The sequence below is a fragment of the Dreissena polymorpha genome, chromosome 9, assembly GCF_020536995.1.
Source record: "Dreissena polymorpha isolate Duluth1 chromosome 9, UMN_Dpol_1.0, whole genome shotgun sequence".
Taxonomy (NCBI): Eukaryota; Metazoa; Mollusca; class Bivalvia; order Myida; family Dreissenidae; genus Dreissena; species Dreissena polymorpha.
Genome location: NC_068363.1, coordinates 77,132,713 through 77,159,410, shown reverse-complemented (window position 1 = coordinate 77,159,410; position 26,698 = coordinate 77,132,713). Strand labels below are relative to the sequence as shown.

General features: G+C 33.1%; 1 long non-coding RNA gene across 2 annotated transcripts; it reads left to right on the top strand.

The window, feature by feature from the left end:
- The first annotated feature begins 19,146 nt into the window (after window positions 1-19,146).
- LOC127843960 (uncharacterized) lies at window positions 19,147-25,480 on the top strand. Of its 2 annotated transcripts, none has more exons than XR_008032479.1 (6): window positions 19,147-19,315; window positions 21,230-21,355; window positions 21,518-21,693; window positions 22,638-22,752; window positions 22,886-23,398; window positions 23,803-25,480. It is a non-coding gene; the product is annotated as an uncharacterized LOC127843960 (long non-coding RNA). The 2 variants fall into 2 exon arrangements; XR_008032478.1 differs by lacking the exon at window positions 23,803-25,480 and adding an exon at window positions 20,865-20,919 and having other exon boundaries at window positions 22,886-22,971.
- The last annotated feature ends 1,218 nt before the right edge of the window (window positions 25,481-26,698 follow it).

The window sequence follows — 26,698 nt, the reverse complement described above, 5'->3', positions numbered from 1 at the left end:
TGTGTATGCACGCACGTACATACGTCTACGTAATAATACTTCCTTATGGCACGGCTAAAAACATATGTTGAGGCAGATTTAAAAGCAATTTATGCTGTAAAATATAGACAAAACACAGCCATACTCTTTATCGAAAAACATTTATAATAACAAATATTATTTTGCTTATTATTTTTAGTATCTTTATTAGTTTAGATTGTTCTCTTCTGTTTAAGATATAAACAACGACATGGGAAGTGACGAGGTCGATGATGACATTTTGGTAAGCGAGCATATTAAAAAAAAATTTTTGCTTTATATTTGTTATTTTCAATTCTAACACGGCACTTGACTTGTTTTCTATAGACAAAGAAGGAAATCAAGCGTGGGTTATTCTGCAATAACTTATGGGCGGAGCTTATACACTGAAAGCACGCGCTGAGCTAAACAAAACATGCCGATACATTTTCCACCAGCGTAATAATCCGGTATTTTATGAATGAAAGTCACGTGACAAACTACTACGCTATGAACAGAATGCGTAAAATTGACCAAATTTCCAACGGTGTTAGTCTGCTGCTTCGATACTAAAATGGCTGAAGTTCGAATCGGAGTTGTTTTCTTGTAGATTTAACACTCTTGCGTTAGTGAAAACATGTTAGTTTACGCAAGTTGCTGTTGTTCTTAGTTAACCAAACGTGAGAAATGAAATGGTTTTTTCCATCCAGTTTGGCTGTTATTGAGGGCGGAGATCTGATCGACAGAACAGCCGAAAGCTATTTTTATGGGCGGAGCTTCACATAAAATAGTATGCAAGAAAAATAAGATACATTCTATAAATCTTTAGTAAAAATCGTGTTAGAATCGAAATAATTCGTGTACGTTATAGTTTGTTGTCGAATAACCCACGGCCGGAAGTTTAGATGCGTGGTTTCAAATCACTCGTGCTTCGCACTCGTGATTTAATCCCTACGCATCTAAACTTCCGGCCGTGGGTTATTCGACAACAAACTATAACGTACACGAATTATTTCTTAATTAATAATTTTGAAATAAAAGTTAACACGTATTTGGGTTTTTCAGATTACGATGGCAGAGGCTGTTGTGATTCAAACGATTCTTGATAATGATCAGTCAAGAACGACTAACATCCCTGCAATTAAAAACGTTTTTGATCATAGCCAATCGACCTCGGCAATGGCAGCGGCGATTCAGAAAAATATTCCACTGACAAAGGAAAGGGTTGACTTAATCAAACAAATTCTTGGTCTTCATCGGCAGACAGAATCAAAAGTTGTTGTAAATCAGAAAGTTATTGATCAGGCAAAGTTATGTAAGACGGAGATTAAAAAGGTTCCCTATCAGACAGAGAATGCTGCTTTTCGGAAACTTGCTGGTCTGGCGAATGCGGATACGATTGAGAAGGTTCTTGATCCGGTGGAGGCGGAAACTTTTCAGAAGGTTATGGATCAATGTTGGTATTCAGAATTAATGCAAATACTTGAAGATAGCAAGAATTCATGGCGGGATTCGACAATACACATAGCCATAACAGGAGAATCAGGCAGTGGAAAATCAAGTTTGATAAACGCGTTAAGCGAACGAAAGGACGATGACCATGGCGCTGCCCATACTGATTGTATTGAAGCTACAAAAGAGCCAACAGCGTATCCTCATCCTCGCAACAAAAATCGTGTTCTTTGGGACTTGCCTGGAGTTGGAACACCTTCTTTTCCAAAAGATACTTATATCGAGGATTCACGTTTTGATCAGTATAATTTCATTATACTGGTGTCTTGTTCAAGATACACGAATAATGATGCTTGGCTAGCACAGCAAATAATAAGTCGTTTTCCTGGCGAAAATCTAATGTTCGTCAGAACAAAAATTGACAATGATCTGAAGAGTAGAAGGAAAGGCAGAAGAATCCCGATGTCAGAAGACGAAATAAAAACAGTTTTCGACGATATAAAACAGAACTGTTTTACAAGTCTGAAATCTGGAGATATAAAACAATCATCGCGTGTTCTTGGTGGATAATCATGACCAATCTAAGTTTGAATGTGGCAATCTTATTGAAATGCTAGTTGATAAGGTGTCCGTTTTGAAGAAAGATGCTTTAGTAATGACCATACAGAGTTTTACCGAAAAAAAATGTATCTGCAAAATACCAACTTTACATTAAACGACTAGAGAATATTACAAAGCAGGCAGCTGTTGCAGTTGTAAATTCAAATAGAAAAAATCAATAACGTTTGGAGATTGACATTCTTAAACGGGAAGTAGTTCTATATAAGGAGCAGTTTGGAATCGACAAACCATCTTTGGAAATTGTTGCACAGAGGTTTGGGCTTGACAATGTTGACATTGAGCAGGTTTTTCGTAAAATGGACTCCAAAACGCATACGATTTTGCAATATTTTGATGACTTCTATATAAAAAGAGATACCATAAAACCTTCGCACAACTATTTAATCCCATTAGTAAGTAAATATAACAAAATTAGAGATTACCAAAAACAATGCTACAAAGTACTGAAAGCTGTATTGAAAATGTGCGTAAAAGAAAATAAAACCCTTCAGAAGAACATAGCTATCTGGTCATTGATACCGAAATAAGAGACTGTTCTTAATGTTTCTTCATCTTAACTCGTCTTGGCTTTATGACGTAATCCGGTATCGAGCCAAGCGCAGGAGCGTATTACGTCACCAACGAATAAATTTTACAGTTACACACCAAAGTGGATAATCTAGAATATAATGCATGTTCAATGATTTCCAATTAGTGAATTAGATTTTTAGTGAAATGACTATATTTTTAATGTAATAAGCTATATAATTTTGTAATATCGTAAACAATTTTACATGCACTATTATATGTTGGAAAATATAGACATACACAACCAAGATTTGTAATGTAGCCTTTAAAAACCAGTATTGTGCTTCGCACTCGTGATTTAATCCCTACGCATCTAAACTTCCGGCCGTGGGTTATTCGACAACAAACTATAACGTACACGAATTATTTCTTAATTAATAATTTTGAAATAAAAGTTAACACGTATTTGGGTTTTTCAGATTACGATGGCAGAGGCTGTTGTGATTCAAACGATTCTTGATAATGATCAGTCAAGAACGACTAACATCCCTGCAATTAAAAACGTTTTTGATCATAGCCAATCGACCTCGGCAATGGCAGCGGCGATTCAGAAAAATATTCCACTGACAAAGGAAAGGGTTGACTTAATCAAACAAATTCTTGGTCTTCATCGGCAGACAGAATCAAAAGTTGTTGTAAATCAGAAAGTTATTGATCAGGCAAAGTTATGTAAGACGGAGATTAAAAAGGTTCCCGATCAGACAGAGAATGCTGCTTTTCGGAAACTTGCTGGTCTGGCGAATGCGGATACGATTGAGAAGGTTCTTGATCCGGTGGAGGCGGAAACTTTTCAGAAGGTTATGGATCAATGTTGGTATTCAGAATTAATGCAAATACTTGAAGATAGCAAGAATTCATGGCGGGATTCGACAATACACATAGCCATAACAGGAGAATCAGGCAGTGGAAAATCAAGTTTGATAAACGCGTTAAGCGAACGAAAGGACGATGACCATGGCGCTGCCCATACTGATTGTATTGAAGCTACAAAAGAGCCAACAGCGTATCCTCATCCTCGCAACAAAAATCGTGTTCTTTGGGACTTGCCTGGAGTTGGAACACCTTCTTTTCCAAAAGATACTTATATCGAGGATTCACGTTTTGATCAGTATAATTTCATTATACTGGTGTCTTGTTCAAGATACACGAATAATGATGCTTGGCTAGCACAGCAAATAATAAGTCGTTTTCCTGGCGAAAATCTAATGTTCGTCAGAACAAAAATTGACAATGATCTGAAGAGTAGAAGGAAAGGCAGAAGAATCCCGATGTCAGAAGACGAAATAAAAACAGTTTTCAACGATATAAAACAGAACTGTTTTACAAGTCTGAAATCTGGAGATATAAAACAATCCTCGCGTGTTCTTGGTGGATAATCATGACCAATCTAAGTTTGAATGTGGCAATCTAATTGAAATGCTAGTTGATAAGGTGTCCGTTTTGAAGAAAGATGCTTTAGTAATGACCATACAGAGTTTTACCGAAAAAAAATGTATCTGCAAAATACCAACTTTACATTAAACGACTAGAGAATATTACAAAGCAGGCAGCTGTTGCAGCTGTAAATTCAAATAGAAAAAATCAATAACGTTTGGAGATTGACATTCTTAAACGGGAAGTAGTTCTATATAAGGAGCAGTTTGGAATCGACAAACCATCTTTGGAAATTGTTGCACAGAGGTTTGGGCTTGACAATGTTGACATTGAGCAGGTTTTTCGTAAAATGGACTCCGAAACGCATACGATTTTGCAATATTTTGATGACTTCTATATAAAAAGAGATACCATAAAACCTTCGCACAACTATTTAATCCCATTAGTAAGTAAATATAACAAAATTAGAGATTACCAAAAACAATGCTACCAAGTACTGAAAGCTGTATTGAAAATGTGCGTAAAAGAAAAGAAAACCCTTCAGAAGAACATAGCTATCTGGTCATTGATACCGAAATAAGAGACTGTTCTTAATGTTTCTTCATCTTAACTCGTCTTGGCTTTATGACGTAATCCGGTATCGAGCCAAGCGCAGGAGCGTATTACGTCACCAACGAATAAATTTTACAGTTACACACCAAAGTGGATAATCTAGAATATAATGCATTTTCAATGATTTCCAATTAGTGAATTAGATTTTTAGTGAAATGACTATATTTTTAATGTAATAAGCTATATAATTTTGTAAATATCGTAAACAATTTTACATGCACTATTATATGTTGGAAAATATAGACATACACAACCAAGATTTGTAATGTAGCCTTTAAAAACCAGTATTGTGTCTTCTTCCTTAATTGCAAAACTGACGATGATCTGCATATTTAATAATATGAAGCCTTTTTCTGATGCTTTTTAATATCAAGAACTAGATTTGTTTATACCCATTTTGTGTTAATCCCATTGTTTCTCAGACAAATATGATTTTGGAGCTCTGGTTTGTATCCAATTATTGAATATTTAAATTGCAATTAAGTCAAATGTTTTTTATTGCTTTCAAATTTTTAATTGTGATGATGTAAATTTAGTTTTAATTGTAATTTGTATTTACACTGCAACGTATTGTAAATAAGTGTGGCCATAAAGAATTGTTCATGTTAAATAATGTTTCTCTCCTTTAGGTGCAGTTGAAGTTTCACTTTGTGTATATATACCGTCTGCTTATAGTTTTCAATTTTCACTTAGAATTACCATAAATACCTTTTTTTGTAAAATTATGGTTATTTTTAAATTGTATGCTAAAAGGGACCTTTGCACAGATTCCTTTTACTGTCTTTAAACGTTATATCACGTAATTACTGATCTCTATACTCGGGCATTACTTCTAGCCAACGATTATAAATCTTTAAAAGAGAATTTCCAGTCAAAAATAGTGTGCGGCTATGTAAACTTGATTTAATGTTTGTGTTAAACTCTTACTTCTCCGAAGCTATGGTAAACATAACCATCATAATTGAAATATTTTCTACACATGTTCCAAGAGGTAATATAAATCTTTGTCACACTGTTGGGTGTTTATAAAAAACTGACATCAACATTTATTTCAACAAAGATTGTATTATCGATGATATTTTTGGTTTCTTTTATCCTTTACGAAATTTACTTAATTATATAATATATAGTTAATTAATCATCGATTGTTTGTTTTAGTATCACTAGTACATAATAATAATAATAATAATAATAATAATAATGATACTACTACTACTACTACTACTACTACTACTACTACTAATAATAATAATAATAATTATAATAATAATAACAATAATAATAATAATAATAATAATAATAATAATAATAATAATAATAATAATAATAATAATAATAATAATACTTATAATTATAATAATTATAATAATAATTTTAATAATTATAATTATAATTATAAATAATATATTATGGTAATATTAAAAGTTTATCATTTGATATCAAAATGTGCCATGATTTTAATGGGTTTCTTTTTGTTTGAATTCAATTTAAACATTCGGTAAATGAAACACTCAATTGGTGGCAGATTTATAGCATTCATATTAACACACTAGAATACAAATTTAGTAGTAGTAATAATAGTTACAATATTTTTAAAATAAAATATAGTAAAAAAAATATAAATAGTGATAATTATAAAAAATACACAATATTCAATATTCAATTGTCAAATATGAAGGAAGTACGTGTATAAATAAAACATAGTATGACAACAATTTATATTTGCCATCATGATAGCGCAAAAGGAGATACGTTTGTGCATTATTCTCAACATGTTTCAGCCAGTAAATAACTATGATTTACAATTTTTAATTGTATGAAGATTAATTTTAACATGGTCATTTAGGAAACTATTGTAAATGAATTTATAGAAAAACATCAAACGTTGTGATTTTTTTTTAATTTGAATTGTATCGATATCTACTGTTTCCTAGATTACACGCATATTAATGTTTGTAAATTATTTTGTGCTTTTAAAGTGCAGAAAGTATTATTTCTTACTTGTACCCTGCTTTTGATATTAATACCCAACATTCTAAGAACATGTTTCTTTTTGGATAGTCCATGTTATGTACTTTACTGGTTATATTTTGTGTTTGATTCTTTTGTAGGAAAAGAAAGCGCCTAACTTTCATGTGTATTTTGTATATGAATACTTGCGAATAAACAGTCGTTAAATAATCATGTAAGTGTATAGTTATTGCTTTTTGCTGTGATTTTGTTAACCAGCGTTATATAAAAATGACTGCGTTATCCTTAAAAATTGTGTTGGTTGTTATGCATGCTTAAATGGAGGTTCTGAAAATGTTACGATTTGTTTTGTATTGAACTTATTTTTATGCATTTAATTTTAGCACCGTATCTGTATACATTTTATATTTTGTAACCAACACCGAATAAATAAACTGTGCTTTGAACCGATTTATGCATGTTTGTAAATATTAAATTGTCTTATATTTGTTTACTTAATATAAATATAACTTGTAACGTATCAAATGAAACGTGTGGTAATATCTTTCTTTAAAACTCACCCACTATATTTTTTAAATATTATCTTTTTGTAAAGAAACATTAACTTTTATTTCGTATAGAATTACTCCAGTAAGGCATTTAAACTAATCCATTGAGAACACATTTGGGACATAGCATAACATTTTAAATTGAAAAGCTTTTTATTTCAATGCACGTTTTCGTCAGTTCGGCGTTACAATCTAGGTTTCTGTGTGCTTAAGAGTTTTTTGTTTCTTAAAGTTAGTGCTTTGTGTAATAGTATTTCCTTGTTTATTCACATTTAGCAGATTATCTATGTCGTAATAATAATCAGTTTGGTCCAAAATTAAAGGCATACATAATAAGGAACATATATTTGTAATCATAATGTGTTTTCGAAAAACACTCGTTAAAGAGGAAAGATCTATAGGAATGAACTAACGGGTTAAATCTCTCACGTCTTTAATCACTATCGTTTAGTTTACATCGCGGGTCACAAAAGACAGCTATTTTATTAATTAAACTTCAAATTTTCAAATTTTATAATGGCAAACCGCTACACAGGTAAATATGCCCCTCTGTCCAGCTCAAGGGACGGGAAGACACGGGACTCTAAGCGAAGGAGACATGCTACCAGTGACTCGTCGGTACCGTGCTCACCCCACCCACACCAGGGTGACCTTCAGTTTTCCGCCACATCCCGTGCGCAGTTCGAACAAATGGACATGGAGCATAAGTTTAACTGTCTTTTTGACATGATATCAACAAACTATGATATGAACTACAAATTGGATTGTTTAAATAACAGTTTTTATCATTCAAAAGCAATCAATGACGTCACAGAGGCCCGTCTACGACTCCTTGAGTACAAAAGTCTCGACATTGAAGCCCGTTCCCTCCGTAATAACCTGATTTTCAATGGATTTCCTGAGTGTGTTGGTACCGAGGAATGTACCCAAACGATCCTAGAGTTCCTGACAAGCAAACTCAATATGACTATTGGGCTACACAGCATAGTTGAAGCAAGGAGAATTGGCCGGCGCATCGTTGCCCGTGCACAAGGCACTACACGCGGTCGGGCGATACTCGTTACACTGTCTGACCCGCGTTATGTCAATGATATCATGGACAGTGCAAAACTGTTGAAAAACACTCACTTCGGAATATCGCGGGACTATCCACGTGAGATAAGCGAAGCACGCAAGGAGCTGTGGCCTGAATTCAAGGCGGCTCGTGAAAAATACGGCAGCAAGAGCGTAAAAATGCTATTCCCGGCGGCACTATCTGTTCACGGCGAGGTTATCAGGAACCTGTTTCCTGATTGGCATAGTGTATTGCGCGGTTCCAGAAACTCCGACGTTGCCTCACGCGTTGATCAACGCTTCCAGAAAATCACCGCAGATTATGCCGTCAGTGCTCAACCACCGAAATTAAGCACGGAGCCCCCAAAGGAACCCATATCTGTTCGTGAGGTACAATCAGCCTCAGAAGATGAATCGGACGCAGCTGTCGATGAACCGGAGCTCCCAACCGAAACGCCACGTCGTCCCAAAGGAAAGGCTCCAGCGGCGCCCAAACAGCGCAGCAGGAAACCGTCACTCTCACGCACCAAATTGTCCTCGAGACAGCCCGGATACCTGAAGGAGGTCCACCAAGTTATGTCACAAGCGACCCCGATAACATCTCCAAGACCAGCGGCCGGAAATACGGTGATCGATAACCCCACTGCGACTGTTGTCTAGGGTCACACCGGGAACGTGGCATTTTGTGTCAATTGTGTATTTTTGCCATGCTCCTCGTCTAAAACCCGTTGTGAACATGTTCATCAAACACTTCCGCTTTCTTCATACAGCGACACGGACTCTGCTGAAAACGCGCCACCTTGTGTACCTACAAAAACAAATTTGAATGTGAATGTGTGTTCTCATACGCCTGACAATCATGTTAATCTTTCGATAGGATCATTAAATGTATGTGGTCTGAAAACAAAATCCAATTATCCAGAATTCCAAGAATTAATTTCAAATAATGATATTTTATGCACCCAAGAAACAAAACTTGATAAATTTGACAAAATTGACATTCCTAATTATACATTTTTATCTAAGCCACGGCTTGAAAACTATAAGCGAAAATCAGGCGGCTTGGGATATTTTATATAAAATGAAATTATGAATAAACTTTCGGTAACAACACCAGAATCTAAATGCGAGTACATTTTTTGGCTAAAAATAAGTAATGGTCAAGAAAATGTCACTATCGGTAATGTGTATATACCCCCAGAACAATCAAGATTTCACAATGATGATGAACTCTTTCTACTAGAAAATGAAATCTCTAATACGTGCACTCAATTCGATAATATTCTTTTAACGGGCGACTTTAATGGCTACACATCAAATTTACCAGACTACACCGACCTCGATAACTTCTTATCTCAACACTTTCAAATTGATGGAGGTACGATGAACGCGTGTTACCCATCACAAATATTGACCCAACTAGGAATCCCACTCCAACGTAATTCACAATGTAATAAAACAAATAAAACGGGACATAAACTACTAGAAATATGCAAGTTTAATAACTTAATTATTATGAATGGTCGCTTTGGTAAGGACTCAAATATTGGGAAACATACTTTTAGAAATACCTCAGTGATTGATTATGCCCTATCGTCCATCAATTTACGTTATAAATTAAACGAGTTCGAGATAATTGACGTTGACGGACTTTTATCAGATGGTCATAGCCTGTAATCTATCACAGTTAATTTACCCTTTGATGTAACCCTAACCCCGATCCCAGAAATAAACACTAAAAACACCCCCCGCCCCCCTAAATGGAATCCTAATAAACAAAACGACTATGTTTCTAATATAGACAATACAGAAATAAATGAAATACAGGAATTGCTGAATAATCGTCCAAATAATGACATACAAACATTCTTAAATAAAATTACCAATAAAATCTCAAATATCTTCCTACAGTCTGCGCGCAAATCGTTCCCTCACCAAATTAATAAACAAAGAAGTAAAACTTCTCATTTAAAAGCTACACCAAAACCATGGTTTGGGCCTCAATGTCACAAGGCACGAAATAAATACAATCACGCTCGTAAAGCTTACCAATTACACAAATCCACACTTAATAAACGTAACATAGATTCGGCCAGCCGCCACTATAAATACGTGCTCAATACGTATATAAACAAACATAAATATACTGTAGAAAATAAGTTACGGTCAATGAACGCCTCAAACCCCAAAGAATATTGGAAACTTTTAAACAATATAAATAAAAGTATAAAGGAAAGTGAAAGCCCTAATATCGAACAGTTTTTTAAATTCTTTAAAGATACTAACGCAACTATACACCCAGATATATTGCCACCAGACCCGGATGAACATGGTACACCTGATACATACAATGTCGAAGCCTTGAATACACCTATCACCTGCAACGAGATAAATAAAGTGATTATAAAATTAAAGAATGGCAAAGCGCCATCACAAATTGACAATGTTTTAAATGAATTCATTAAGAACACTTCTTTCAAAATGCTCCCAATATATTGCAGCCTTTTCAACACAATTTTAGACACCGGAATCTTACCTGAAGCTTGGTTAATCGGTGTAATAAAACCCATATTTAAAAATAAAGGATCTAAGCTTGATCCTAACAATTACAGACCGATTACAATTTTAATTTGTTTAGGCAAGCTATTTACAGCTGTAATTAACAAACGAATAAACACTTTTCTAGAAGACAATAACTTACTTCATGAGAACCAAGCTGGATTTCGCTCAGGTTATTCGACATGCGACCATATATTTACATTAAATATGCTTATTCAAAAATTAAGGGCCGCTAAAAGAAAATTATTCTGTTCATTCATAGATTTTTCGGCTGCATTCGATTCTATCTGGAGAACAGGTCTGTGGCATAAAATACTTAAACTTGGAATTCAAGGTAAAATATTCACCATTATCACAAATTTGTATTCTAATATTAAATCCTGTGTTTCTCTCAATGGTGAACTATCCCAAATGTTTTTTAGTACTTTAGGAGTGAGACAAGGAGAAAACCTATCTCCTATACTTTTCTCTATGTACATGAACGATCTTGATGCTTTCTTACAACAAACGTGTAATGGAATAAGTCTAGAAGTTAATATAAATGATGCCATCCACTTCCTAAAATTACTTATCTTACTATATGCAGATGACAACATAATCCTCGGTGAAAATGAAGAAGAATTCCAAAATAAACTGAATTGCTTCTATAACTACTGTACGACTTGTGAATTAAATGTCAATTATTCCAAAACTAAAGTTATGGTTTTTGGGACAACTAAAACCTCCAAATATAAATTTTACATAAATAACCAATTGCTCGAAACAGTCAAAGAATACAAATATCTAGGTGTCTTTTTCTCTTCATCTGGAAGTTTTTTAAATTGTAGAAAATATCTCGTAGAACAAGCCAACAAGGCACTGTTCCACGTGTTCACAAAAATAAATAATCTTAATTTACCAATTGACCTGCAAATCAAACTATTTGACCAAACTATAGTCCCTATTTTGACATATGGTTGTGAAGTCTGGGGATATGAGAATCTAGACATAATCGAGAATGTCCATTGTTCTTTCCTACGAAGAATCACTAAAGTTAAAAAATCTACGCCAAGATATTGCTTATATGCAGAACTTGGAAGATACCCGCTGGATATAATTATAAAAACAAGAATGATAAGGTTTTGGAACAAGATAATAACAAGCAAACACACTAAATTTTCCTTTTTGATGTATAAATTTATGATAAACTCACATATAAACAATAAATGGACTAACTTTATTTCCAGCATCTTAAACTCTACTGGCCTTTCATTTTTATGGTTACAGCAAGAGAACATTTCGACAAATAACATACATAAGCAAGTCAAGACAACTTTAACTGATCAGTTTATCCAGTGTTGGAATGCGCAGATACAATGTTCATCTAAAGGCAAAATGTATGGATTATTTAAAAATAATACCAACTTTGAACATTATCTTACAGCCTTACCTCAATCACTACGATTAAGTATGCTACATTTCCGCACCGGCAACCATCTATTCCCAGTTGAGTCTGGCCGCTTTTCTCAAAACTTCATACCCCATGAGAATCGAAAGTGCAACCTCTGTAATACAAACGACATTGGGGACGAAATGCATTACCTTTTATTATGTCCTCACTTCAAAGAAAAAAGAACAAAATTAATCCCTTCTAATTATACGCTCCGTCCAAACGTCATTAAATTCCATGATTTAATGTGCACTAACAATCCTGTCACACTTAAAAACACAGCTTTATTTATGAAACACTTAATCAATGCCTTTCGGCGCTCGTAATAAAATAGTTGCATACATGTACCTAAAGACACAGTATTTTCTTTTGAGAAGTATACCTCTAATACTCTAGAATTAATGACCCACATAATAATATAAAACCAACCTCGCTATGGCGCACGAAATAATCCAATTGCCATTGTTAAAAGTTCCACTCTATTACGTTTACAAACAGTCCAACTCATACATCAATGAAATATTACGCTACACTGTCTCATCACGTTTATATAACACTCCCGTCAATGAAATGCCAGTTACCGCTTCTATCGACAATCCACACAACGCAGGGGCACAGTAGAGGGTTGTACGCTTATTACCGTTTACATTTTATGAACTGAAATTCCTGATAAACGTCTAACCAAACTATTTAATTGCTTAATAGTTCCCGAGGGTTACCCCTCCCTCATTTTATTAGACGGGAGAGTACTCTATTTATACTAGGAAGACCTACCTACGTTCAACCATAAAATCACATTAAAAAATGGATATTGCAAAAAATAAAACTCACTACTCGAATGCATGCTCTTGTATGTATTAAATAAAGGAAATGTCACGTAAAAAAAAAATAATTAAAAATAAATAAATAATAATAATAAAAAAATGGTAGAACTATACCCTGTCTTATGTTAAGTGTAATCGTAATATTTGCTCTTCCTAGCTTTATAATCACCACTATCATAATCAACATGGTCATCACCATTGTCGTCATCTCGATCATCATCATGATTACTAGTATCATCATTATCAGTATTACTATCATTATTAGCATCGTTGTTGTTGTTGTTGTTACTATTATAAGAAGTATTATTATAACTAACGCTGTTGTTGTAAATCATTAATCCTACTCTTTAATATGGAGTGTATCCACATAAATATTCCACCACTAACTGTTAACTATTTAATGTTGTTGTTGGTATTACTTTTGTAGAAGTACTATTATAACAAATGTGGTTGTTGGTGATCACTATACATTATTTTGTAATTAGAACGAATTCACATACGTACTTAACTATTAATTATCCAACACCTACGGGTTCGAAACCCAAATTTTCTTTTGATTGTAGACAATATATTGTTTAAATAACCATTATGTTACTGACCCTCTACTGGAGAATTTTCACATGACAACCACTTTCCCAATTGATCTACTATGATTTATCGTATATAATACTGTTTGTTTGATATCTGCGTAATTATCTTATACATATGCTCACATGTTATTACAAAATGTCATTGTTTTGTAACCTGTGAAAACAAATAAAGTTCTGTTCTGTTCTTTTCTGTTTAATATTCTACAATTCACTATACTGCAAAGTTAATTACATTCTTTTAGTTAGGCTATCTGAAAAAGCGCGTTCTATATCTTGATTATGATAATCGCTTTCAAATCATACACACATTTAAAATAATTGGTCGCGAATGTATTGTTATGTTGTTAGGGATATCTGTCAATTTGTCGTTAACTATTTTGTTTTATCGCCTCATGTAGTGTTGTGGAAAAAAATGCACTCAAAGTATATGCTTTGATGTTCCGTTTGCTACGCATCTTAATGTATTTTATTTTGCTATCGTCTATAATTTATTTGTATTATAAATGAAATGAACGTATGAACGTATGCTATTGTTGATACATGATGGTTATTTGAAACATAATTTGCTTAAGGACAAGAAAACTGCGAACGAGTTGCTTGAATGTATGATTGCAATACTTACGGATTGATATGTTTGAATAAAGTTAGTGGTTGTCAATAGATTTTTTTATATATCTTAACCAACCGTGTTTAGAAGGCATTCCACGCTATGTATGGTTGAGCAAGAACATATCCAATATAATTACAAAAAGGTTGGTATTATTTATTTGATATTGCATTTGCATCGAATATCTAAGCTGGTAATCCAAATAGATTAGTATTGCAATTATTGAACATATTCAAATAGTAAAACAATATCTCAATGTACCCCTTAAACGACAGTGAACAAGATATACATTCGTTTTTATGTATAGTTTGATAGCTCATGTATTACTTAATTCTTAATTAATTTACTTGCATGCGTGTTTGAAAAACAAACGAGTGACTTGCATTAAATATATTGTGTTGTATATCGATTGTAAACACATATATACAGTAATAGGCAAAAACAAATGACAATTAACGCACACTGCAAGTTACTCATTCCATCTACAGAATCGTGTCTGATTTGATTGATTGTAAAAAAATGCCGTGGAGAACAAACGATTATTTCCAATCAGCGTAGGGATAACATTAGTATGTTCAACTTTTCGAAAATTGTCGGTTGACAGTTACGAACTTTGTTTGATAAATCGGCAGCTAAATACTATTTAAATAAAATATTACTATAAAACCGTTTCAAATTTTAGAATCTGGATCCTTTTAGAGGTAGAAAATCTGTAACAAAGCAAGGCCTATGTGCCAATTGAAAACATCTTGCTGTTCTTAAACGCCCACAGTCTGTATTGTTGAATTAATACTGTTGTTGACACGACATTTGCCTTTGAAAAAGACGTTAATTATTCGAAGAAAAAAGATAATTTAAAATATGATAAAGCACGCCGTTTGTTATACTTCTTAAATATCTGAGATTACTTAATATAAAATCTCATGATATAATCCAGTCTAAACGCTACAAGTATCTTCAAGAATTACAATACCTTAAGCGAGAAGATCACTCGCAGGGACAAAATATGAAAATGCTAGATCGTCAATCTGAAATAATTCAAGGGTTCAATTCAAGTCAAGATAGCACCTCTGTTATTAGCAAATTTCCAGAGATAATTCAAACAATTAATGTCCATTGATTAGATCTACCCCTTAGTTGTAATACACTAAAAGTGTTTCAAAAAGTGTTGTATTGCGGTTATAAACGTCTTTCTGTAAAGGTTCCAGGCATGTCATCTATCAAATATGAGTATTGTGCATAACACACCTTGTCAGCTCTGCAACTCCATTTATTAGACAATTAATTACGAACTTGTCATATATTTTTATCTCATGGAGTTGTTGTTGCGCGTGGACTTGCTTTTCTGGCCTTGCCTCAAATGTCTAGATCATGCATAAAACGAAGAGACAACCACCATTTAATACAGCCACTCCATATTGAACATCATCATAAGCTTAGCGATTTTCATATCAAAGCTTTTTTAAACGCAATTATTTATAACTTGAAAATCTACTAACCTAATATCAAAATCCTTACCACTTCACTTACTTAAAAATAACAAGCTTTAAATCGAGAGTCTCCAAACCGAGCACATGTGTCAGTCCCTAATAGTATGCGATATTTAAATATACAATCAATAAATCGTGGAGGTTATTAATACTTCTGTGTAAATATCTGCTTTAAAAGGGTAAATCGCACCTTTTGATATCACCGAACGGATGATTAACATATAAATAATGTAATATTAACATAACATTACATTGGATACACACTGTCTTAGGATCAACTGGAGAAAGTTTAATACGAAAGTTATTCAATGAAAAGATCTGCATTTACTACATGAGGATCGAAATGTAACATAGATATATCAATCGGAGTAACGAAATGGTTAACCGTTTCTAAACTCTAAACGTTATGGTTCTTACACATAATCTTATCTTGTAATCAACATTTACTGGGCATTGACAATATTTGCATTAATCAGGCATTGGTTCATTGAACCAATTTTGCTTATTTCGTCAGATTCGCGATTAAAAATAACGGTATTTAACTTATAATTTAAGTAGGGATGGGACCGAATATCCGAATATTTGAATATTCGAAAATCAGCCGAATATTAGAATCCAAAATTCATATTCGAATATTCTATTTGTATGCAAAGATACTTCTTAAAACGTTATACGTACATGTACAAAGTCACAGTTCCGGTTTAGTGCAGACGACTTTCTTATATAAGTCATTGTTTTGATAATAGCTGCAATCAATGAACGAGATGAAAATTAGCAAACGGGAGGGAATAAGGAGAGGGACCAATCGCCAATTTACTTACAATTTATATTGATGCATTAAACTATTTTCTGAGAATCAGTCAAAATGAAAATTAATTTATGTGAAACATCAATGTGTATCGATAAGCATTCAATTTGTTGATATACAAAATCTGTGTTTTGAAAGGTCTTTTTACCTCAGGTGGTATAATACACTTTATCTTTGGATTTGATTGGGCCGCAGTCGGCTTTTATTTCAGTGCGACACATCTATCAATAACAATTAGCGACCCATATCATAAAACACCATGGTGGATGCCTGATAAAACCAATAATTTGCCGATAAATTGCTGATAAGGTGTCAAAAACTACACTGTTGCACTCGAGTAGTAGAAGTTGATCGTTATAAGGCACAATAAAGGGATTAGTGATAGTAAGTTTTACCAAGACAGACCTTGAATATCGTTTTTTATCGTTAATTTATGGTACGTTCGTCGTGTTTTACGAATGTCGGGCAAAATTGGCTCATAGCATGACGCCGGACCAAATACCTCAAAAGCGGGACTGTCCCACCGAGATCGGGACGTATGGCATGTTTGTTTTCAATGCTTTATCCATATATTTAATCAATGTTTATTAAATCAGAATTTAGTTACTAAAATATTAACCAATGAAATCGTCGTGGTTCTTACTTCTATAAAAAAAAAGCGAAAACAAAAGCATTACTCGATGGGAAGTAATCCGTATCAATTAGAAGTATTGAAATAAATTAAAATTACGGTAATGTGTTTTCCGGAAATATCTTATATCTTATGAAAATAAACAGTATTTATTTAAAAGAAAGAAATAATTATCAATAATCTTTTTTTTTTAAATTATTACTCTAGCAAGGGTTTCACAGCTGCACATATGATACGAACTATAGTGGTATTAGTGGAAATATGAACTAGCACACTTGCTCCGGACGGTCATAAGTTCGGCAATTTTAATATATGGTTAAAAAACCGAATAATCGAATATATTCCAAAAATGACAAACGAATATACGAATATTATTTTAAGTATTCGTTCCCATCCCTAAATTTAAGTTGTGCAACTGGTAAAATGTTTAATGATAGATCAGAGCTTATGTACATAAAATTTAAACAATACCAATCTCTCAGTAACAAACAGTAGAGTTTGGTATTGTTAAGTCATGTACGTTCGGGGATTTTATAGCGATTTATGTAATTTAAAGAATATTTTGCTATTCACAATCAAAACGAACTACACACACATAGCATGCGTGCTGGCTTTTGCGCCGTAACAACAATATAGTATTTAAGGTAGCGCACCCGTAGTGGGCACCTTTCCAAATATTATCTTATGTATTATTTTCTTAATCAGCATCATTTCACTGAACTACATGAACATTTTTAGGTAGGCTTTCCATGCTTAAAAAATATATACTGATTTTTGAAACCCACCCTCACGCTCGGCTTTTATCCAGTTTATTTGCACCCCTGGGGTATATGAAAGTTCCATAATTCACCCAGATTTCCAAAAATGGGCATGAAGTTGGTGTGTACAGATGCAGTAAAGGTGTTTAAAGTTTAAACAAGATGAAATAAGTATTCGTTTGCAGACATTTATTTTTATAACTTGTGATCTATGGAAGAGCGCCATGACATGTAAGTTGTTTCAGCCATGTAGAAATTGGGTTGGTTAAAAACAAACTGTCACAAAATTCAAAATAATATCATTAAAGTAATATTTTGAACTTAGTTTTTATAGATACACTATATACAGCAAAATACCAAGAAATACACAGATTTACTGTTTACTTTTTGAAATAAAATTAAAAATGCAACATTCATGATTTGTATTTTCAGCAGTAAATAACCCAATTTGGCCATAACTTTTTTTTTGTAATTTTAAAAATTGAAGAATGTGCATAAAAATTGCAACATATTTAACAATAAACAAGCTTATATGCTATATTAATCAAATAACGTTAGAAAAGAAATAAATCGCGTCGCAAAAAGTATGCGTTGTCGGCAGGATTCGAACCTGCGCATGAAGATCCCAAAATATTTCTAGTCTATCGCCTTAACAACTCGGCCACGACAATTCACATAAATACTTGCTTACATTAGATATACATAAGTAAACAGGTGAAAAGGCTCTTCGATCTTTGAAGAAATCGCGGGAAATCATTACGGATGCGCTACCTTAAGTCACACTGCGGCGGTTTGTTAACTTGTTTAAACTTACTTATGGGCAAACTCAGAGGATCTGCGGTTATCCAGCATTACCGGATGCATATATACAATCTGATGGTATTTAGAGATAACGCCCCCGCATTAACAGTATAAAAAGTATAAAAAGTCAATTTATGTTTGCTGACACAAGTATTATATTATTTATAATCTTTGTGAATTATGTTTTATTTAAACGTATTTTCGTCTTGCAACCAGAATAGTTATCAATTTTTATTTAATATGTGTTAACACAATTTAGTATTTTTAGTTTTACAAATTATAGCATTAAGTCATTACATGTATCGTATTATCGTCGTCACCGTTAAAATCCCGTCTATGAATCATGCAATATATGCAGCTTTGGTTTTCCAAACGAATGTTCATATGTTATGGATGTGATATTCAACAGGTTTACCATACAAGTCATACACTGGGATTCCAAAGAAGAAACAAACCCGAGCAGCTGCAATTATAAAAGATAAACAATGCCGTGTAGTACCATTTTTAAAATAAATGATCGAATTGTATTTTGAAAAAAAGTTATGCCAGATTCCGTGTTTGTATCTGTTTTCATCCAGATGGAATTTTAAATAGTTTGCAAAGTTTGGAAAAGGAATTGAATTGTACGTATGTGTATAAATCTTGTTGAAAAAGTCATTTATTGCTATTTTAGTGCTTACGTAATGAGTTAACGATGTCAGTATTCTTATGAGTATCTTATTTCAGATATGGACAAGTTCTATCATTGCAAAACATATATTTATAGAAAAGCAATCATGTCATTCATTATTCACATTTTGAAGAGTCATTATGGACGTCTTATGTTTTGGAGGAATAAATATATTTTCTCAGAGAAATCCCTATCCATAACATCGGATGATGGTCAAATAATAATAAACATTAAAAACATTATTTCTGCGTGCATGAAATAAAATCCTCGCAGAACACGAACCCAGAAAAAATGGTCATATTACGAGCAAACCGTCTCGCAAAATTCAAAAGATAATACGGCTCGTCAAATGTTGAAGGCATGGAATTTAACCATTAGAAATCGAAACTAAATCATAATGACAGAAATAAGTTTAATAAGTACAAATGTAAAAGTTGTTTCGGAATTATTTTATATGATTATTATGATTTTGTATGTTTCAAGTTATGCTAACGTAGTGATCAATAACAAACAGTACACTTCGTATTTGTATATAAGAGGATTTTACTCTGGAGTTTCCTTATTTTTCCTTTCGAGTTTCCAATTTGCGAATCTAAAAATACATATTTCGGGAACCCACAAATTTTGAATTATGCAATATATTTTTATATTCTTTTTGAAATCGTAGTCATCGTGCAGGTAAATGTGTATGCTAAGTACTGTTCTAAATAGTGAGTCCAGATACCAAAAGATTGTATGAATTGTGTTGTTCGTACTGCGTTAGCGTTCTTTAAAGAATAACTCGATTTAAAAAAACAACCTTTGTATAGAATCTAGCAAGCTTGTTTTCCAGATTCGTACTCGTTCAATTGCTCCACGAGAGTGAGCCCCAACGTGTATATTGTTATTATTACATCTGCTCTTAAACGATTGGGTCTTTAGAGCCTTTCCTGAACGGGCATCTACTTTTATTGTTCAAATCACTCTTGTCAAATAGACGAAATGGGATGTACGGGGCTGAAAACGTAACGGGGCTTATGCACGGGCATTTATTTCCTATCAGACGAAACTAAGTAAGACCAGTTGTTCTAATGATATCTCAAACTAAGTACTTCAACTAACGTACTTGAATTATTCAATCGTTTTGCGTTGCAACGCTTTATAATCTTCAAGTTTTTTAATCGTCAACATAGCACGTATACAGATACCTATTTATTAATCTATCTATTTTAATTTTATTTTTATTACCAATTGCACAAGTTTTTCGTGGTATTGGTCTCAAGGATTTCAGCGCGGGTGATGATCCTTTGAAGAAGCGTATTAAGCATTCCAATGGGTGTCTGTACCTCAATGGCATGTTTGGATCGAAATTAAAACTTCGTTTGCAATTGGTAATAAAAATAAATAAAATTGATAGATAAATACATACATAAATAAATACTTAAATAAATAAATATGTATATACTTGCTATGTAAAAAGGCAGTATAGTGCTGTTACGTGTGTTTGTAACAAACTGTTACAGAAAGACAAAGATCAAAGCAAAGAAGCATTCCATTTGAGGAATACATACACAAATCGTGCGTATAGACTTATCGTTCGTTTATTTTGATATTTTTCCCACAATTATTCATCAGGAAATGATTTTTATTCATATAAACAATACACTATCGATCAATGAATATTCCGCTTGAATACCGTTATAATGTCATATTGATCTCGAAAGTGCTAAAAAATCAATCTAACGCTAATTAAGTTCACGAATATCAGATTCATTTAAGCGAATCATAAAGAGCTACGCTGTAGAAAAGATATACGTTAATAAATATGTTCATATAAATTATTTATGTACTCATTTATACTACTATTGATAATATATTACAATTTCAGCCGGCTGTGCAATAGCTAACTCTCAATTCATGACGGTTGAATCAAGAATGTTAACCTTCAAAAACACCACCCGTCCCTTTTCACAAACACCAGAGGCGTTGGCAGCAGCAGGGTTATATTTTACAGGTTAGTAAATATTATTACAGATATGCTAAAAGTGTATGCCCACATATTATTAATTGTTCTGCGGTAGCATTTGAGTAATAACTATTCTAAATGATAAAAGTATGGGCACAATTTTCATGAAAATTTGCATCATAAACTATCAATTGTTCTTATTTTAATAAGGTCCTGGAGATATGGTGCTGTGTTTTTTGTGTCAAGGAGGTTTATCCGACTGGAAAGAAAATGATAACCCGTGGACAGAGCATTGCAAATGGTTTCCTGCATGTGCATTTGCTCGAGAAATTAAAGGGGAATCATTTATTCAAGAAAATCAGCAAGAACTATCCGCTTCACATTCGGTATGAAATGTTCGATGTATTCAAACCGGTGTTTTACATTTAAGGTTAACGTTTGATCACACAGTTTTCAAATTAAAATAAGTGTATTTAGTTAGGCGTCATTTTAAATCTGACAGTTTAAAAGTACGCCCCTTTGTTATGATACGACTGTTTTTACATGTAGAATTCGTTCTGGTTCGTTTACAATTTTAAATGGATGTTCGATTTGCAAAATACCATCATTATAGGCAGGGTGTGAAGTAATACTTATATATATTAGGCTAAAACACACAACATAAAATTAAATCATAGTTCATATTATATCCGCTGCAAACATCGCTCATAAGTCTATTAATAAAAAAAAAACGGATACAACTATTGGTATTGTGGATATAGGCATTTCTTTCTCCACGATGTTTTAATTACGTAATATGCGACTGTGCTATGGGGTACTGGTTAATGCGATACTCTTGAAATTTTGCAACACGATTTAAATTGACTTTGAAAGCGGTTTAAATATGCTCTTTTTTATTTCAGCTGTACTTAAACTTACCTTGTAAAACACTATCGGGGAGCTTATGTCGTACTATTAATATCTTTACAAGGAAATAGGCTCTTTCATATATTTGCTATAGGATCTATTCTTGTAGAAGTTCTGCGGGAAATCTTAACAACCATGTACTAAATTATGAGAAAGGTCATACAATATTTAAGACAAGTACGCAAAACAACATTGCTTTGATTGGCTTGGTAGTTGGTAGTTTTACACATACATGATTATGCACGTAATTTGATTATTTAGCATTTGTACCATTTGTGAGTCGCATTGCTAGGAAACTAATACATTAATTTGCAATATGCTCTACAAGAATAACTAGAAGAGGTGATTGCAAGATGACACGGTACGATATTAACAATATACATCTCTAGCAAGTATATGTTACATATTATATTTTCTTGTTTAGCAAGAAAAAAGTATCCCCAATGATCTGGATCTAAGAGGTAGAGTTGAGTACTTGAAGAGCATGGGATTCAGTGACGATCACACTCATATAGCTGTGCGTCATCTAAACCAAAAAGGTAAGTCATATGAAATTATTTTAAAACATAGAGTAGTATGATTAAATGGTTCTGTCATTTTTAACTTTGTTTCCAATAATGTTTTTAAAAAGTTTCTAAAAGATTCTACAAAATGTTATGTTTTTCTTTAAAGGAAACATCAATCCCAGCATAGAGGATCTCATCGACTGTATTGTATTATTTCAAGGTATCAATATTGAAATAAAATGTACAGTTTTATGCCAGTTTTACATCATTTTGATATTCGTGTTATGGTTACCTCTAATAAGGCGGTACGCTTAATTTTTCATGGCGTATCTTTTATGTTCGTTTTACAATATGTACACAATACTAATACTTTTCCACTTAATAAACATGATGCAGTTTGTTTTGTTCGTGAACATATTGTGTATGGACAAGTGATGTAAACGGATGACATAGGGTCGAACAGCTCTTACAATGCTATGATATTTCAAAAAAAAAATATTTGAAGAAAATGCAAGTCTTCGGACCATACTCAAATATACGAAATGCAGACAGAACAACCGAAATGTTTTGTTTCTGCCATGCTGTCATTTGATGTTGTGTATGTGTTGTGCCCGAGGAATACGTTTTTGCCCATCTTGCAACGAATCGATAACGGAGACAAAAGAAACATGCTTTTCTGGTATGGCTGTTTTTTATTTATGTCTGATGAACTGAACAATACTATAATTGAGAATGGTTTCTGTTTAAGTAATTCGTCATTGTCTGTATTTTCATTTGTCCAACTATATGTTCTTTGAAATGACCGGGGTTAAGTGAAATTAAAAATGTTCAAGAGAGTATGATATGTGTCTCGCCATATCAGAGCATATGTGCACGCACGCTGTATTTGTAGTTAAGCATCTTTCTAATATCAAGCATACGGTTGTTTGTGTTGTTGGTTAATATGGTTCACTGATACTTAGTTATTATATAAGTATGTTGTTTGAGATACAGGTAATCGTAACAAAGGAATTGTAAAAAAAAATTAAGTGTATGAAAGTTAGGGCCATAAATTATTTTCAAATTTAATGTCTATTTTTGCAGAGTCACTGCCTTGTATGATGAAAGAAAACGCACGTTTGAAAGATATAGTATATTGTTACAAATGTAAAACGAGCGAGTCGAACGCAATGTTTTTTCCATGTGCACACCACCGATTTTGTATGGACTGTGCACATGACAAGAAGCGCTGTGAAGTTTGTGGAAAAAACATACAAAAAACTATGAAAACATACAGGTCATAAGGTACACGCAGTAATTTGAGAAAAGCTTTTCCAAAAAACTGTTGCATTTAACAGAATTGTGATTTTTCAAAGTGATAATATTAATTTTCATAGTCTGCTCAAGCATGTAGGAATACAATTCCTATACACCACCTATTGTGACCTTAATCAGTTAAATTTGCTACTCGTGTATCGTACCAAAGTGTTCTTCCTATGGTAATTCTTAGTATGTACGTTTTGCTGCTTATAAATGTTATTCTTGCTTATCATACATGCTTTTATTTATCATATATGCGATATTAATAAAGGTCAAGGCTTTGCACTTAAAGCTGATAATCCAGACGGCACAGGGTAGGTAAGGAATACATCTTTTTTTTACTTACGAAATCAGAATAATTTGTTAGTCAGTATTGATTCCAGCACAGTATTCGTTAACTGTATTTTTGAAATCCTTTATGCAATTCCATGTTGTCTATTGCATTAAGGATTAATAATTAAATACACAAAATAAGTTTGTAATTCGAAACAAGTTGAAACGGAATATCATTTTGTTCTTATCTGTCCAATGTTTAAGGATTTTAAGGCACGATTTATTCCGAGAATATTTCGGTTAAATCCCAATATGATGAAATTTTAAAATTTAATGATGAAACTCCAGCTGCTGGAGCAGTATTGCATTCCCATTATATACAATGAGTTGGTCCTTTTCTTAAGGTAAATGACCAATTGCAAAAACAGTACTAAACAGCACAATAGAAAACAACATAAACATATATAAGAATAAAGCTGGGGTTATTGCATCGGAACGGTCAATGCGAAGCATTGGTGGTTTAAACCTGTTTTAGAGCGCTCAACCTCACACTTGGCCCAGCAATATTCATGATACTTATAAGTGCAAATAAAATTTAACCTCATAGCATTGCAACTCATATTAAACAAAAATAAAAGGAAATTTAAACGCATTCAATTAAATTTCCATTTAAATACTCAATGGTAGGAAAGAGACCAGAGCAATAGAGTAACAACTTTTTGAGGAACGATGAAATGAAATTACGAACATGTGTCAACTACATCCCTTCCTTTTAGAAAAAGATTTAGGAATATAGCATCATAAAGTTAATGTTTCAAATTATCCTCGCGCAAATACAGGAAGGAATTGCAATAATATGTGTAAAAGGTCCATATTACATAGCTTGGTTGTTTATGTGACTGCTAAATAAATAAATAAATAAATCAAACAAGAAACGCCTGTCAGAGAGAAAATATTAATAAAGTTTAACGCTATTAACCCGATGACCTATGCTTGTAGCCTAAAACAGTGAACGTGTGTCAACTCAAAATGAAACATATAATAAGGGCCTAGCATTGGATAATAACCTTGCATTAGTTAGACGGAAGGAGTTACTTACGTTGTAGGGTAGCTAATACTACCTTTTCCAATATGTTAAATCTAAACCAATTCATGCTTAATTTTATGCGCACACATGCTTGTGTATATATGCAATAATGTTCCATAACTTGTTTCAGGGGCCGGTGGCCTGTATATCAAAATAAACATCTGTTGTTGTTTGTTGTTGTTGTTGAAGTTGAGGCTGGGCGCTTTGGAAATAAATCTTTTTTTTCATGACTGAGTTTCGATGCTTAAGTATTTGCAATAATGACAATAATGACGGACCTAAAATGCCAATATGTATAAACATTACATTTGATTTTCAAAAAGCGGTAGTCAATCTTTGGTTTCGGTTGTAATGATACAAACATGAGGATTTATGAAAATGTTTGTGTAAATTGTTTATTGCAAGAAAGCATTGCAAACATAAGAGTGGATACAACCTTTTGGAAATTAAATTTTTAAATGCACAAGATAAGTACGAAAATCAACTCCTACATAATCGTTTAAGAATGATTCAAATACAGAATACTTCTGCAAGTAATACATTGGAAAAAATACATAACATATCAAAATAAATTTAATTGAAGTTTTTTTTGTTAAAACGGTTGTGGTGCCGCTTGTATTTATTATTGGTACATAAACACGAATGTTAAACCATTTATTCCATATAGTTCTTTAACATAATATTAATATAGACTTCAAGTAAAGGTACAATATCTGTTCTTAAGACTGTTGCAGAAATGAGATATACAGTTAAACCTTTCCACAGATTTTCATCGTATTAATAACCCGTATAGCATGTTATGACTATTCTTGCTCTAGCTGGAAGGTCTATGGATAGGTAATGAAAATACTTTCTACGGACATTCTCTTCCATCCACTTTTCAAGTAGGACTGGCGTCAGTTACCGGCATAAGTGTGTGCTCTTATTAGTGGTAAAGCAGCTAACGCTGGAAAAGTGTGAGTTGATTAACTGACCGCCATGCTATGACGGACATAGTGATAAAAACGGCGAAAACTCCAACACACACAAAAACGAACAAATTGTGCAGATAAATTGTCGTTAATTAGCGGCAATTTAAAATGTCCTGTGTTAAATGTTCTCTCATATGTGAGGACGTGTTTATTTAGCTCACCGGTCAAGGTAACATTCACATTTGAAACTTATAACAATACGATTGACATTCTCGACAACAGGTTGGGTATCTTGCCGACTAAAAATAAGTATTTACCTATATCTTTTTTAGAATTTAGATATAGTTTCGTTCCTGAAGCAAATATACTTTTTAATAAAGTAAAGTCTTAAGCTACCATTTACTAACAA